Consider the following 13,674-nt stretch of genomic DNA (forward strand, 5'->3'; position numbering starts at 1 on the left):
TGTGTGTCCAAGTGAGAGTTGTCTGGGCTATTAGGGGTCTCTCCTGGTGAGTGAGGTATGTGATCTGTTTTAGGTGCAGTGTGCAGAATGTAAGTTGTCTGGGGCTGTTCCCATTATGTATTTCAGGAATTAGGGTTTGAGCTCTCCTGAGGGTCTCTGTTGAGGTTGGCATATTTGAGCTCCTGGGGGCCCATATTCTAGGTTGTGAGATTGCAGAGGTTATTTGTCATGGGACAGGAGGTATCTGAGCAAGCTTGTGTTCACGGTACAGGTGTTTTGTGCTGTTTGTGTGCCTGCATGCAAGGTTGTCAGCTCTGTGATTGTATGGCATCTGTGTGCAAGGTGTAAGGTCTATGAGCTATTAAGTTTCTATGTTGCAGGTTGCCAGGTTGCTAAAATGCATGTGGATCTGTATTATAGAATTTATCGCCTCTGAGCTGTTTCGTGTCTCTCCTCATATCTCGAGTTCCATAGGAGTTTGAATTCTGTGGGTGGTTTGATATTGTATGTCCAATGCATTGAGGTCTCCTAGCTGCCTTCTCTTGGGTCTGTATCTCATCCACTCCAGCTTCGAACAACCTGGCTTCCTAGTCTAGGCCATTGAGTCAATGTGGTTGGCCTCCCTCAGTGTGTCAATGGGATATTTTGGGTTTTGAGAGCCATAGTGGGAGGCCCATGAAGTATCTGGGAGTCTGTGTCTAGGGTATGATGCTTCAGAGATCCGGGTCCCAGGGTGAGGAAACTCGCCTCTGTCTTCAGTGCTTTCTTCCAGGGATTGACACTTCTGAGCCACATGAGTGTTTATACCCTGATTAGAGAGCCTTTGTCACATACTGAAGTTCATACTTGAGGTATTTGTGGCCTCTTCCTGATGTTGCAGTCTGACAACTGTCCAGAAAGACAGAGCTTGATCTGAGTTGACTGACTGAACTCGTCTGTTCCAGCTCGTAACAGCCTGTCTTCCTTGTCTAGACCATTGACTCTGTGTGGTTAGCTTGCCTGAGACCCTTCCCTAGGGTTGGGTTCTCCCAATCTCGAGCTTTAGCTTACCTATTTCATACAATCTCAAGTACAGTTTTAAATGTAGTCCATATTCAACTAAAAACAGTAGAACCAGTGCTTCCCTAAAAAAAAACTATTCACAAAACATTTTGCTGAATCCCAGGAGGTTCCAGGTAAGACACTCCAGTAGGAACTTGTTCACAATCTGCTCCTTACAATATGGAATTTTAAAAAATCTTTTCTCTCTGTTACTGGTACCTTGAGAGGCTCGGGCAAGACAGGCCATTCACTTTTAGGTTTTTGACAAAACACCCTAACACTCACACGCGTGTGCACATAGACACACACACACACACACACACACACACACACACACACGACCCACCCAATACACACATTAGTAGTCAATATAAGGAAATTGTATTGGAAATGTAAATGGAATTCTGTGATTAATTATAAAGCCAAGTTTCTCATCACACTTATATGTCTGCTGCCCAGGATTGGCTGTTTTTCAGCAAACTGGACAACCAAACATGCCTTCTTTTTGTAAATATTATATATTGGAGCTTGTAATCTGATTACAACAGTCTAAATAATTGTATACCAGTGTAGGAATGACAGAGCCTATTTTTTGTATGTCACCTCCTAGACAGAATTCCTCAGATGGTTTAATACAGGAGGTGATGCCAAGGAAACAGACTGTTTCTGAACCCGTGGAACACGGACTGGAGCCCAGTTATGGCCTGGGGGCCGGGGCGGGGCGGGGGGGGGGGGTGTCTAGCAATGCCCATGGGAAGTGTCAATCTCATCTCCACTAAATATGGCATCCCCAATTAGAGAAAGAGAAATATGCCACACACAGGTTGTCAAACCTCAGTTCTGACACTGCAGAGGCAGGCTTCTGAGAAAAACAGCTGTTCTTTCAGAGAGCACTGCTCTTGTGTGGCGCAGAAAGAATGGTGGTCCTGTGACACGAATGCACACCCGGCTTGTTGTAGGGAGATTCTCCCTCTTTTATTCTTAGGTTCCCGCTTTTGCTCTCATGCATGTTCTTTCCCGGGATCCTGTTCTTTCCATCCCTGCGCCAGCGCACCCCCTCCTATCCTCAGCCCCAGGTCTGAACCCCCACCTCCCCAGAAGAGAAGGGCTAAGACCACCGAGAGGGGAAGTCCTCCCGACTTCCTAGAGAGACCAGCCACAGGAGGAGGGGCTGCGGGACTGCGTGTGACATCACAGACATGGGACACTATGGAGAAGCCGGGTGCTCCTTAACCTTCCTCCGGCTGCACGGGACAGGGAGGGACAACGGGGTGCCCCGGGGCGAAGTGGCTTCCTCTCCGTGGGCCGTGGCGTGGGTACTTGGGATCCGGGACTTGTAACCACGCAGGGAGTAGAGAAGGTTGAACCCACCCCAGAGTGACTGTGGCGCACCTGAGTGACTGCACAGGATACATATTTCCCGAGGTGGCAGGGAGAGTTTCCAGGCGCTGCGAGTGACGAGTGACGTTGGGTTACTTCCTTTGTAGGGCGCACGCGTGGCAGGAAGTACCACTTTCAGATCTTTGTGTTCTTACCGGTCGTTTTTGCATGCGTGCATACTAGGAAAGACAAAAACCAAACTAGTACGGCACCTCACTATTCAGGTTGTTGCAATGCTGAGGGCAGCCCAGATGTGAACATCACACGGTCTCTGCAGGGTGGTTTTGCCTTTTTTTCCCCTAAGGATTGAGTAGACCCATTATAGTGGGGGAGACTTAAGGTAGGATGTTTCTGCATTCAGGATTAGTCTCCACGAACAAGAAATGTTTCTCTCTGTGTCTAGCTAGTTTCAGGAGGGCTGATTTCTGATCTCAGTTACATCAGGGAGCTGGAGGGACTGTGTGTCTGGCCCAATCAGCAAAAGGAGAAAGGTCTGTGTTTGGCCTTGTCCCATGTAAACCCAGGAGCCACCCGACAGACATATGGTAGGGCGTGACAAAGCGTGAGGAGCAAGCCTTTTCTAGGTTAAAGGGGGAAGAGTGGTCTTTTGCGATAAGCCATTTCTGAAACACGAAAGCCTGTCGAGATTTCTTGACTCTGGCTCTCTTCAGGGCTCGAGTGAAGTTCAACATTGTCTACAGGGTAAAAATGAGCATGGCATGTTTCGTGCCTGTCCAAGCAGATAGCTAGATAAGCAGAGATTCTCTTTTTAACCCTGGAAGTAATCTACACTTGAAGAGCACTTTATAGTTTTAAAAGGTAGTATTTTCTTGATCTAAAAGAAGGAGGCAACCATGAGTCATTATCCTAGAATAGGATCATCATCCTCATCTTACAAATGAGGAAACTGACCACAGGGAGGTGAAGTAACCTGCCCAGAGTCACACAGGGAGTAAGTGATGGGGCCCTGATTCAAATCTTGGTATATATGGCTTCACCACCTGCCTGCAATACAGGCACACACTGTTGGTTTCCAGATCCACACATCCGGCTCTCTCCTGTCCCCTAACTTCACACCTGAGACAACTGACAGGCTCACAGACAGATTGCACTCAACAGGTGCTAGGCACTCTCTGGGACTCTGTAAAGATGACTTTACAGAGAAGAGAACTGTTGGAGAAAGTAGGTCCCAAAGGCTCACCCGCCGCCCTCTGGGGGAGTGAGGCTACAAGAAGAAGAGTGGAGGGCCTGAAGGGGGGCTGTTTCTTTGAGGGACAAACTGACGGGCTAACATAGCACACGTGATAAACACATTTCTTTTGATTGTTTGTTTTAATGTTTATTTATTTTTGAGAGACAGAGCACTAGCAGGGGAAGGGCAGAGAGTCAGGGAGACACAGAATCCCAAGCAGTCTCCAGGCTCTGAGCTGTCAGCACAGAGTCCAGCGTGGGCCCCGAACCCACAAGCCACAAGATCATCACCTGAGCCGAAGTCAGACGCTTAACCTTAACTGAGCCACCCAGGTGCCCCTAAACACATTTATTTGAATTAATTGTTTTTCTTTTAGCACTGCCAAAACACACTGCATGTTGAAAATACACACGGCAGGTAAGTAAAGCCAACCAATACATGGATAAGCAGAGAGACTCCCGTTTTGCCTAGGGACTGCCTAACTTGAAAACAGCATTCTGCTGTACAAGTAGAGAACGTTATCCTGGACTAAATGAATCAGAAATTAGCTGTGTTTTCTAATTATTAGCATCATTCTCCTATTACAGAGGATGCATCTTAGGCACAGAGAGGCTAGGTCAGCTCCCCCAAGTCACTGAGGTACTAAGTCGTTGAGCCCCACAGGCAAGGATACATAACATGTCCAAAAGTGAACACACCTGCACCCACCCCCACTCCCCATGCATCGGCATCTCCTCCAGGAGGCATCTCCTCCTCCTCCTAACCCAGTGAAAAGCAGCCTTCTACCCAGCTGCTTCGGCCAGCGACTCTTAGAGCCGTCCTTCCTTGCTGCCTCTCTCTCACCACCCCCTCAAACACCAAGTCCGTCCAGTCCAACCTCCTACGTCCTTCAAAATAAGATCTTGACACTTACTCCCATCACTACAGTTAGTTCCCTAGGCCACATGACCCTCCTCTCTGCTTGATAACTACCACCAATATTAACCCTTGGCCACAAATTTCTTCATCCCGCTACCTGAGGGACCATTCTTAAATCCTAATCTGGTCTTGTGTACCCTGCTCAGAACTCTGCAGGGTCTTCCTGCTGTTCTTGGGATAACGTCCAGCCTCCTGGACCAGGCACAGCAGGCCTTGCCTACCCTCAAATGCCTCATCTTCAGCAGATGGCCTCCTCCACTCCCACTTCATATTCCAGCCAACTTAAACCTCTTTCTGTTCAGTAGATGGCCACTGGGCTTGGGCACTCTCTCTCCTCCCTGCATCTCCTGTCCCCAGCCTTCATTTGCCTGATTCCTACTGATGTTCAAGCTATCAGGTTAAGTAGAGAGCGATTTCCATTTAACCCTAGGAATCCCTGGATGAAACGGCACTGTTAATAAAACTTTTTACTGAAAAGTGATGGAGATTTCATTATAAATTCTCCCAAATAGATGTTTTACCCTGGTTCACAGTGAGTTAATTGGAGATGCAATCTGACAGCACAGTTGTTCTGGAAAAGGCTTCCTTGCTAGGAATAGGATGACACACAGCAAAGATTTCATCTCCTTTCATATGGATCCTTTGATGCACTTGGACACGGAGTTTGGAATGTGTCACAAACTTTCCCAATGTGAAGGGGCCCTGCCTTCCAGTGAGGAGGGATAAGCAGAAACGTGGAAAGAATATGTCACTTTATGGCACCTTTGACCCAAGAAATTAAATGCCTTCCACTACCTCCCTTGGACTTTGTTTTGATAATGTTTCATTCGGAGTTGCAGTCTGAGTTCCTGTTGGGACAAGACAAAGTGTACTAACTAATCTTCCCTTTACAAGGGGTTTGGTCTGTTAGTCCCTGTGGCCATCAAGGAGGCAAAGATCAGCTGCTGCTCACTATTGGAGCCCTCTAAGGGATCCTGACAGTGCCTTCATAGAACTCCTTAGGGGTCCCTACCAGGTGCCAGAAACCCCTGGAGGAAAGTTTGTCAGTTCCTGTGGGGTCCAGTGGGCAGCAGCACCCCCTGCTGGTTCTGTCTTGTCATAGACTCAACTGTGAGCATTAACCTCATTCACTATAACTCCTCTGCCTAGGCGTGAAATGAAGTGTGTCCCTTGGACAAGAGAAAAGATGGAACCACCAGTCCAGCCACCACCACAACCCCCAAACCCGAACCTCAGCCAGAGGCGTGGACTAGAGTCCCAGGGTCCTGGCATACTTGCTCCATGCTGACATGTCCCTAACACAGGGCACGGTGTGACTGTCTCTTCTGCAGCCTGGCTGTTGAGGAGCTCAGCTGTGCTGGTATATACAGTTTTATTACCCAAACACTCAGGTAAGTGTCAAAGCCCACTGTCTGTAGACAAGGAAACAAACGGAAAGGTTTAGGTCGCTGGTGCAGGAAAGGGTGGATCTGGGCATCACACCTCCGTTTCGCCTGACTCCAAAGCCCGACTTTGCACTCACAGTGATATTCCTGGATTGTGTTTCAGCTGCTGAAATGCATATATTGTTCCAGTATTGTATAGTCATCATGGTCCCAACACCTGTCCACCTTGAAATGGAGGTACTCAGCAACCTTGAAAGGTTCTAAGATTTTGTGTCTGTCCTCTGATGAGCTGCCCTGAAGCCAACAGACCTGGAGTCCCTTGGCATGGAAGGCTTGCCTCAGAACCAACAGCCAAGCAGGACTTCAATGTCCAGGGCTCCCCCCATGGAGTGGTACTTTGCCATGTTAGAGAGCCTTTGCAAGCAACCCCACCACCCAAATTAGGTCTCTACCTGTCTCACTGGTGACCAGGTATTACGAATTGAGAGGCAAGCAGAGGAAGTGCTTTTAGTAGCTGCATCACAGCCGTAGCACTGACCAGACCCCACTGGTGATTTGAAGCCCAGTAGCCCAAGGACTGCAGTCCGACTCTAACTAGGTGTCTCTCTCTGTTCTTCGGCGTGCACGTCTGTACACTGTGGGTGAGCAAAGTGCCTGTGTCATCAGCCTCCCCAGCCTTGAGAGGTGTGTCCTGACCAAACACACACACACACACACACACACACACACTTAAGTAGGGGTAAGAGGCCCTGCTCTGTGTCCCTAAGGTACTGTGATTTCAATTCTGCCACCGCTCTTCTCACACAGTGTGCAGTGGTCATCTGCTTGCAGACTACACCCTGTGTGATCCCTGTGTCCCCACTGAGTCCAGTGAACTGACACATGAATTCGGGTGGTGCTTAGAACATGTTTCTTCAGCGAAGGAGGGACCTTCACCCAGGGTCCTTCATCCCAAAGGGCAGCTCATGTACCGGTTATGACACAGGAGGATGGAGTAAACAGGACATCTCTGTACTCAGATTCTCTGTGAGGAGGAGGAAGATTGGATTTTTTGTACCATCTCTAATTCCAGAAACTTAAAGAGGCTATAAAGGGATTTTCAATGTGTGGGTCACTGTTGCCCCGTCGGCCACAGTTCTGGTCTCACAGTGGAACTTGGGTCAAGATCCTTGGAGCTCCAGGCAACTCAGAGAATGTTTTCCAAGTCCCGAGCGACTGGTGCACAGAGTAGGTGCCCACAGTGATCTGTCCAGTAGGTGGATTGTTGAGTGAATTAAGGCTGCTAGTTAAATATGGGATGCTCTGGCAAGAGCACAAATCCCCTTGGGGGACGGGACATGAGCACATGGGTGAAGGCTGTGTCAATCCAGGTGACTGCTGTCAGCCTCACAAGAAGGCGCTCCTCCTCACTGTCCTTCCAGCTCTTTGTCCAAACCTGCCTCTTCTCTAAGTGGTCCTCTCCATGTCCCTTCTCTGCCTAACTTACAGCCCGATACAGGCTGTCATTCGGCATCTGTGATCCTTGGGTGTCCTTTGCAGTCCAGCTGACTGAACAGAAGCTGACTCAGCACAGCAGGATCTAGTGCCTGTCACCCGTTGTTCTCCCCTGCTTTCTGTTAGGCTCTCACTCCCTTCCCCTACCCCCCAGCTGCTCCAGCCTTCTGGCAGTATCTGCACTGTTTCTGGAAGCCTCTGCCTCAGACACTTCTTCCCAACTGTTCCCTCTTGACAGGAAAGTCCTGACCCCAGAAATGTGCTTGTCAGATTCCTCTCCCTGTTCACAATGTTTGTTGAAAGGTCACCTCTTCGTGAACCCTGAATTCATACCCTTGGGGATACTTTCTAGGTTCTGCTTTTGGGGCTGACAGATCACCTGGAGAGGCATTGCCAGCAAACGTGCGGGCGCCTGGGTCTAAGAGCCAAAGAGTTTGTCTAGAACCAAAGAGAAGAACCTGGAGAATGTCCTAATATTCTGACTAAAAGGCAGAGGGGCACCCAAGAAAACGGGAGGTCAAATTATCACCGAAGGCAGGCCAGCCCCTGAGCAGCTCCTCAAATGAGTGGAATTGTGTTCATGCATCACTTGTAGCCTGAACCATGGGCCCTGAATGCTGAGGGAAGATCCCTGCTCTCCAGTAGCCATAGTCTGACCAGAAACTCAGAGGATAAGGCCCTGCCTGCAATAGCTGAGTGCCTGTTGTCTTTGGGGCCACTATGTCCAGACCTGGCCATGCAGCTTCTGTTGTTCTAAGATGGGGATGGCAGTACCTGCCTTCCTTGCTTCCAGGGCTCTTCTGACAAACACAGGACGGAAAGCGCGCGCGCACACACACACACACACACACACACACACACACACACACAGATCAGAGAACTGGAAAGAACCTAGGTCCTTGACAGCGTCACCAGACCCCGGAATATGCCCCGCCTGCACCCACCCTTACTTCTGATTTCATTGTGTGATTGTGAATTGCCTTTGTGATTAGACCTGTTTGAGGAGGGGTTTCCTCTTTACTCACAGCACAAAGCAGACTTCTGGATATGGGGAGCATCGTGGGGTTTGGTTTTCTTTTCTGTGGGAGCCATGTCGTGTCGTGGGTAAGGGCACAAGCTCTATTCCTAAACAACCTTCCTTCCAACTCAGTTCTGCCACTTGCAGTCCTGTCATTTTGAGAAATGTACCTGGCCCTGTGCCTTACTATCCTCACCTGTGAAATGGGCTTATTATTCTTAATAGTGACAATACCAAGCAGAGAGGGTTGCATTTGTGAATACATAATGAGGTAATGCAAGTATGGTTCACAGAATTGCATCTGCCACATTCCCTATCTTTACACCTACTGATGCTGCCATGGGCAGGTCAGGCTTTACACCACGTGAGCTAGAGCAAAGAACATAAAGATCACATTACACGTCTGTGTTCAGCCCTAGAAACTCTCCTCCTCTGCCATACATTCTCATCCTTTGCGTCATGCACGGACGATCCGTCACCAGGGGGCTGACTCTCCCACCTGGGGACCACAAATACACACCGTCTTACACTGTGTGCATCAATTCAGTACACTCCAGTTATGTCCTCAGATAGCCTGCCCTGGTCCTGGTGCCGGGGTGGGGGTGGGGGGTACCCCAGAGCAGGTAACGGAGCACATGATGTTCCCTTACACCCACACGGCATCGGAAGCTGTCCGCATCCTAGTGCCTGCCTTTCTTTCCAGACTCGCCTCCCTCCGCCCTAAAATTCGGATTACACTCACACTGGATTCCAGGGCAGACCCTGCCACTTCAGTCTCTCTCCTTCAGCCTCAAATTCCTCCTGGTTAAAGGCAATAATCCTGCCTACTCAAGGTTTGTTGGGAGACCTCCAGGAGACAACAAATGTAAAACACCTAGCTGACATTAGCTGGCACATGGAAGGCGCTGGATAAGAAACAGCATTATCTGTTTCGCTTCTTTAATCCACAGCACCTGGAATGCAAAGGGTAAGATTTCCTCCTTTTATACGGCTGAATAATATCCCATTGTATAGATGTGTCACACTTGCTTTATCCATTCCACTGTCGATTGACAGGATTGTTGTTTCCATTATCCTGACTACTGCGATTAATGCTGCAGTAAATATGGGAATGCAGACATCTCTGTCGAGAGGCTGGCTTGAGTTCTTTTGGATATATGCCCAGGAGTGGGATGCTGGATCAGATGATGGGTTTTTTGGGGGTTGGTTTGTGGTTTGTTTGTTTGTTTGTTTGTTTTTAGTTGTTTTGGAGGGGACATCTGGATACGAACAAGATCATATGATAGTTTTAATTTTTTGAGGAACCTCCATACTGTTTTCCATTGTGGCTGCACCAGTTGGCGTTCCCACCGACAGCGTACGACAGTTCCAGTTTTCTGCATACTCTCCAACACTTGTGATCTGCTCTTTGTTAGTTTGTTTGACAATAACCATCCTCACGTGTCACATGTGTGACATGACATCTCATTGTGGTTTTGATTTGCCTTTCCCTAATGCTTAGTGAAGGGGAGCATCATTTCATATACCTTTTGGCCATTTGTATGTCTTCTTTGGAGAAATGTCTATTCAGATCCTTTGCATATTTTTAAATTGGTTTGTTTGTTTTAACTATTGAGTTAGAAAAGTTTGTTATAAATATTGAAAATTAACCCTTATCAGATGCATGGTTTGCACATCTCTGCCCATTTTGTAGATTGCCTTTTCGGTTTGTTGATGTTTTCCCTTGCTGTGCAGAAGCTTTTAAGTTTGATGTAGTCCCACTTGGCCGTTTTTGCTTTTTCATGACTGCTTTTGGTGTCGTTTCCATGAAATCACTTGCCAAGACCCGTGTCACACAGATGTTCCTTTATGTTTTCTTCCAGGAGTTTTACAGTGTCACGTCTTATACTTAATCTTCAATCCCTTTGGGGTTGATTTTTGTGTGTGGTGTAACGTAGGGTCCGATATCGTCCTTTTTGTACATGGGTGTCCAGGTTTCCCAGCACCATTTGTCCAAGAGACTGTCCTTTCCCCATTGCGTATTATTGGCACCCTTGTCAAGATCAGCTGACTGTACATGCATGGGTCTATTTCTGGGTTCTCTTCTGTCCCATTGGCCAGTGTCTGTCTTTCTGTCACTACCATACTGATTTACTTACTGTAGCCTTGAAATATGTTTTGAAATGAGGAGGGTGGGTACCTCCAACTTTGTTCTTCCTGCAGGTTGCCTTGGCTATTCTGGGTCTTCTGTTGTTTCATATGCATTTTAGGATTGTTTTTCTAAAATTGTTTTTCTAAAATTGTTTACTGAAAAATGCCATTTGGTTTTGAGAGGAATAGCATTGAGGCTATCATTTTTCTTTTTAATCTTTCATCTTCAACTATAGATTACATTGATTGATTAATCAGTTATATTCTAAATCTGAGGATTGCATTGGTTGGTTTTCAATTATTGAATCACCTTTGCTTTCCTGAGCTAACCCACTTGATCATGCTGTTTTTCCTTTGAATATATTGCTGGATTCCATCTGCTAGTATTTTGTTGAGGAATTTTGTGCTTGTGCTAAGGAAGAATATTGGTCAGTACTTTTCTTGGTATCAGTGAAATGCTAGCCTCATAAAATCGCTTGCAAGTATTTCCCCCACTTCTGTTTCCTGGAGGACATTGTGTAGAATTTGTGTGTGGGTGTTTTTATTCCTGTCGATATTTGGTAGAATTCACTGGTGATACCATGTGGGGATTTTCATCATAGGCTTTTAACAACTGATTCAATTTCTGTAAATGGTTCTGAAATATGCATGTTCTTTCACCTTGGGTAAGTTTTGGTGGTTTATGGTTTTCGAGTAATCAATCCATTTGCACATTGTTGCATTTATGTATGGAGATTTTCATGTAATATTAATAATATCGTTTCTCTCATATTTCCTGGGTCTCTAGTGAAGTCTCCTCTTTCATTCCTGTTGTTAGTAATTAATTTCTTTCTCTCTCTCTCTCTCTCTCTCTCTCTGTCTCTCTCTCTTTCCAGTTTTATTGAGAGATATAATTGACAGCACTGGATAAGGTATAAAGGATAATAATCAGACTCACATATATCATGAAATGGTTACCATAGTAAGTTTAGTTGACATCCACCATCTCAGAGACACAAAAAGAAGAAAAAGAAACCAATGTTTTCCTTGTGAAGGGAACTCTTAGGATTTACTCTCTTAACAGCTTTCATTTACATCACATAGCAGTGTTAACTATAGTCATCATGTTGTACATTATATTTCGTTATTTATCTTATTTTTCTTATACCTGGAAGTTTGTTTCTTTTGGCCATCATCCTCCAATTTTCTTCTCCCTCCCCAAATCACCACCTCTGACAACCACAAATCTGATAGCTTTTTCTGTATATTTGGAAGTTTCATTCTCAATTCCATACATAAGTGAGATAATGCCCTCAAGGTCCAACTATGTTGTCACAAATAGCAGGATTTCCTCCTTTTTATGGCCAGATAATAGTGTGTGTGTGTGTGGGTGTGTGTGTGGGGGGTGTGGGTGTGTGTGTGTGTGTGTGTGTGTGTGTGTGTGTGTGTATGTGTCTGTGTGTCTGTGTATTTACTTGATCCATTTATCCATCAAAGACGCTTAGGCTGTGTCGATATCTTGGCTATATAATACTGCTGTGGACATGGGGGTAAAGATATATCTTTGACATTGTGGTTTCATTTCCTTCAGATATACTATCAGAAGTGGGATGTCTGCATCATATGGTAGTTCTATTTTTAATTTTTTGAGAAACCTCCATACTGTTTTCCATAGTGGCTGCACCAATTTACATTCCCACCAACAGTACACAAGTATTCTTTATTCTGCACATGGAAGCTGGCATTTTTATCTCTTGTATTTTTGATGCTAGCCATTCTAACAGGTGTGAGGTGATAGCCCATTGTGCTTTTTATTTGCATTTCCCTGATGATTGGTGGTTTGCAGCAGCTTTTCCTGTACCCATTGGCCATTTGTACGTCATCTTTAGAAAAATGTCTGTTCATAGCCTTTACCCATTTTTATTTTTTATTTTAATTTTATTTATTTTATTTTATTTTTTTAATGTTTATTTATTTTTGACACACAGAGAGAGACAGAGCACGAGCAGGGGCAAGGACAGAGGGAGAGGGAGACACAGAATCAGAAGCAGGCCCCAGGCTCTGCACTGTCAGCACAGAGCCCGACGCGGGGCTCGAACTCACAGACCGCGAGATGAACTTGACCATGAGCTGAAGTTGGATGCTCAACCGACTGAGCCACCCAGGCACCCCACCTTTACCCATTTTTAAATTCGATGATTAGTTGTTGTTTTTTTCAGTTTATTTTGTTTTGTTTTTGCTGTGGAGATCGTATGAGGTCTTTATAGTTTGGATATTAAATCCTTGTCAGATATTAACGGTTTGCAAATATTTTCTCCCATTCCATATGTTGTCTTTTCACCTTGGTGGTTAATCCTTAGTGTGTAGCTTTTTAGTTAGATGTAGCCCCACTTGTTTTTGATTTTGTTGTTTGTGCCTTGGGTGGTATATCCAAAAATCCATTGCCACAGACCCTGTCAGGGAGCTTTGTCGTTATGTATATCTTCTAGCAGTTTTAGTTTCCAGTCTTACATTTAAGCCTTTAATCCATTTCAAGTTAACTTTTGTGAGTGTAAGATAGGAATCCAGCTTTATTCTTTTACATGTGAATAGTCCATTCTCCCAGCAGCATTTATTGAAGAGACTGTCTTTTATCCATTGAGTATTCTTGACTCTGTTGTCAAATATTAGTTGGCCCTACATGCATGGGGTTACTTCTAGGCTCTCGATTCTGTTCCGTTAGCCCACGTGTCAGTTCTTATGCCAGTAACACACTGTTCTTATTACTCTAGCTGTGTAGTATGGCTAGAAGTCAGAAGTGTGATGTGTCTTCTTTGCTCTTCTCCTTTTTTTTTCTTCTTCAGTCCTGTAGAGGTTTATCAATTTTATTGATTATTTCAAAGAAGCAACTCTTTAAAAAAACGTTTACTTATTTATTTTGGGAGATAAAGAGCGTGTGAGTGGGGAAGGGGCAGAGAGAGAGGGAGAGAGAGAATCCCAAGCAGGCTCTACAATGTCAGCGCAGAGCCTGACATGTGGCTCAATCCCACGAACCTCGAGATCATGACCTGAGCTGAAATCAAGTGTCAGACGCCTGACTGAGCCCACCAGGCGCCGCATCAAAGAAGCAACTTTTTTTTTTAACGTTTATTTATTTC

General features: G+C 45.9%; 1 long non-coding RNA gene across 1 annotated transcript in view; it reads left to right on the plus strand.

Annotated features, from left to right (window-relative positions):
- Window positions 1-11,145, plus strand: part of LOC123595072 — a 29,975-nt gene extending 18,830 nt beyond the window's left edge. Inside the window, exon 3 of the long non-coding RNA XR_006711018.1 lies at window positions 9,132-11,145. This is a non-coding gene — a long non-coding RNA (uncharacterized LOC123595072). The remainder of the gene's footprint in view (window positions 1-9,131) is intronic.
- Window positions 11,146-13,674: the final 2,529 nt, after the last annotated feature.

The sequence above is a fragment of the Leopardus geoffroyi genome, chromosome X (assembly GCF_018350155.1).
Source record: "Leopardus geoffroyi isolate Oge1 chromosome X, O.geoffroyi_Oge1_pat1.0, whole genome shotgun sequence".
Classification (NCBI taxonomy): Eukaryota; Metazoa; Chordata; class Mammalia; order Carnivora; family Felidae; genus Leopardus; species Leopardus geoffroyi.